The sequence below is a fragment of the Vigna radiata genome, unplaced genomic scaffold (genome assembly GCF_000741045.1).
Source record: "Vigna radiata var. radiata cultivar VC1973A unplaced genomic scaffold, Vradiata_ver6 scaffold_289, whole genome shotgun sequence".
Classification (NCBI taxonomy): domain Eukaryota; kingdom Viridiplantae; phylum Streptophyta; class Magnoliopsida; order Fabales; family Fabaceae; genus Vigna; species Vigna radiata.
In genome coordinates, this window is record NW_014542227.1 from 275,992 (window position 1) to 279,849 (window position 3,858).

The following is a 3,858-nucleotide window of genomic DNA, read 5'->3' on the forward strand; positions in this document are numbered from 1 at the left end:
ATCTGTGAATAATCGATGATGAATCTATTTTGGAAAAGCAGTGGAATTAGCCTGTTTCTTTATAATTGGTTTTAAGTTTTCTATTTGTTCTACAACAACCTTTAAACATTCTCAATTTTGTTCTTAAGCATTGCATAGCATTCATAAGTTTCAGATATTCGAAAGCAATTTCGTGTTCGTTGGGANACGACTTAGGGTTACTTTAGCCCTATCTACTTTCTTGAATACTACTAGGCAATACTGAAGTTGCCTTGAAAAGTAGTATTAATTTGATAGCTTCAACGACAGCTTATCACTCTTTCATTCTTTTCATTCAATTCATATAGTTTCACCATATCAATGGTGAACTAAACCCTTTGCTGTCGGGGAACGATATAATCCTTTTGAAACTCTCTTATATCGAAGTTCTTATTTTATTCATACACTTGTATTATCAATAGTTTGGGTTTTCTTCTCTATACTTCAAGTTTGCATTGTTTAACTCATTCAATGTCATGATCTTTGATTTTGTCGATATGGACACATACGGGGAATCTAGACATGAGGGAAATTCTCTTGATTATGAAATATTACCTAGACATAGGAATAGGATGGTCAATTGCTTTAAGCTTCTGTACACTAAAATGCATGACTAATTACTAGAGAGACTAGACATAGTAAACTAGTAATTGGGATTAGGCTCTCTTCGCCGAGACATCGGGTTTAGAGTAAATTAGAAAGTTCTATGACATTGATAAAAAAATTGATTTTAATAAGAATAGTAGATATAGGAGAGTGGATTAGGATGAAACCGTAAACCCCAGCAACATCATTCATCCATATCTTTATCTGTTAATTGATCAAACTTTTGCATTTGCATGTTTATTTTAGTTTTCGCATTATAAACCCTAAATTCAATTTTTCTCAAGTCTTAAGAAATCAATTCACATAAACAATTAGGCCTACAAGTCTCTTGGGAAACGATATTCGAACTTATTGTCTATGGTTTAAACCCTCATTTGGTCCTCATATTTGTGTGTCAATCTCAATTTGGTCATCGTATTTTTTTTGTCTCAATCGGGTCCTATTACTTGTAAAAATGAGGCATTTAAGCCCTCTCCGTTAAGTTTTCTCTTACGGCATTAACCTGTGATGATGTGTTTATGTTGATGTCATTGTTTAATTACATGGAATTTTTATTTAAATTAAAGAATAATGACATGACAATCATTCTTCTTCATCTCCGTGACTGGATTTGAAAGTGAGAAATTTGGTGATCTTGATTGAAGAATGAAACAGTGGTGATGTTACCTTCTTTGATAGAGGTGAGTTCTTTAAAGAGCCAATAACACCTATCAAATTCAAAGGAAACTCTTTCAATGAGATATTTGATTTAGGTGGCCATGCTTTGAAGCTAAAAGGTATAGGAAGCTCCATAAAGCTGATGCTTCTTCCTATTTTATGCAATTTGGTGGTTTTCTGCCCTCCGTTACGAACGTCGTTCCTTTCATGTCAACACTCTCTGGCGGGAAAGGCTTCCTTTGCGGCATTTTAGCAAACACCTCGCAAGCGTTCTTTGAGAAGTAAGAAGTGTTATCCATCAAATACAATCAACATGAAACCCTCATTGTCACACCCATCGAACCAAACAATAAAATTACAACAACACAGAGCAAAGCAATCAGAGAACTTTGAAGACCTTATGAAACAATATATCCTCATGCCAGTATCAGACAAGTTTTGACTTCATCATTTTGCTTCGCTCATTGAATTGAACAAATCAATGTAACAGATCAATTATTTGGCAAAACAATGCAAATTGGGCGAAAAACAGAACACCCAAAAACATGAATTTTAATTGTCGTGAATAAATGTTGCACCTGAAAAACCTTATCTCGTAATTTCCTTGCATCTAAACTTGGAGATACAAAGGGCTACATGGTGCATTCTATTATCAGTCACTGCCAAAACCTATTTGAGTCAAATGGAACTACAGAGAAAAAAAGAAGAAAGGTACTATGGCGGCACCATGGAAATGCAATTGGAGATTAGGATGTTAAGATTTGTTGGTGGTGTCTTCACTGTTGAAGGTAGATGAATAGTCAAAGGAAGCATGGTGGCTACATCGTGGTGGTCTCCGCATAGAGTCTCTGACTGAAGAAGACCACAAAAACTTCTCAAATTCATACATTCTTCGTTTCCATCAATCTATCTATATACCTCACTCCCTCTGCAGATCCGTGATGACCACGAGAATCCAAAAATGGAGCCCGATGAGAAAAAAGCAATGAGTCGCGATATCGCGCTACAGGTCTTCGTCACCTCCATCGCCATCCTCTCCTTCCTCTGGATGCACGACATTCCCCAGCACCTCTATGCCAAGCTCCGCCATCGTCCCCCAAACCCACGCGCCATCCAAGCGAAAAGCCATTTGATGGTTGGGTGACCCGGGTTCATTTTCGGATCCTCCACTGGATTTGGTTTGGTTGGTGTCTCTAACTATTGATGGTTTTTTTTGGGCTTAATTGCCTCATTTTTACAAGTAATAGGACCCGATTGAGACAAAAAAAAAATTCGATGACCAAATTGTGATTGACACACAAATATAAGGACCAAATGAGGGTTTAAACCTGTTGTCTATTATTACTTGATACGATCTAGTACACTTGCCAAGGTGTTAACAAGTTTTTGGCGTCGTTGTTGGGGACTCATTGGTTTAACTATTCTAGTAGTGTGATATTGATTGATTTTCCTTTTTCTTCCAAATTTACCTTTAATGAATATTAAAATTATTGGGACCTACCTCCCGTCATTTGAGTGTTAAGGTGAATGAAATTGTCAAAGTATTATTACTATTTTTAAAAAGATGTATGTGAATGGTTACTCACATTAGTGCAATAAAGGGAAGCAACATCAGTTATTTTCGTCTATGGGCAACGATTCCTAAACCGAGATATATATAGGCAAGGCAAATTGCCTCGGTTCTGAATCGAGGCAGTATGTAGGGGTCTTTTTCCTCGGTTGGTTTCGAATCGAGGCGGTATATGCATTTTTTTATTTTTATTTTTTTTCAGAAATGCGGACTTTTCCATTTCAGAATCATATTTTTTTCTTTTTTATTTGGGACAACGGAGGCGGTGATGAAACAACCAAAGGCGGTGACGAATGGTCGAAGGTGACAATGAACAACGTAGTTCGTGCAAGAGAAGTAGAGGCAACAACTTAGAACAATAGGTTAAAAAAATTTATCATGGCGGCTAGTGGTGGAGGTAGTGGTGATGACCAATGGTGGAGGCAGCGACGACAACCAACGGTGGAGGCAGCGGAGGCGACCAATGGTGGAGGCAGCGACGACGGAGCGGCAAGCTGTTCGCGTGAGATGAGAAGCAGCAATTTGCAGGTGAGACCGAGGTTGAGTTTGACTAATGCGAGTTGAGGATGGTGGTGGTGAGAAGCTTGTAGAAGGGAAGAATGAAAGGTCTGAATTTTAAAAATCAAAGAAGTTATTACCTTGGTTAAGTTGATAACCGAGACAATAAGACTCTACTGTCTCAGTTGTAAATGACAAAATTTAAAGATATTTCTAACTATAGGCATCAATTTGCAGTTAAACGGAGACATAAAGGCCTTATGACATCGGTTCATATGGAACCGAAGCAATAGAAGTTGACAAAATGGATTTGAAACGTTCAAATATAGAGGTTGTCAGCTTTTGACATATTGTCTCTGTTCTGTACAGAACCACACAGTAGGCCTATTTTTAAAAAGTTGACAAGTGAAAAGTCTTATTTGTAAAGAAAAATATCAGAGTTTTTTTTACCTCGGTTAGTCAGAAAACCTAGACAGTATATCCTTTAGACATCAGTTCTAATTGAATTG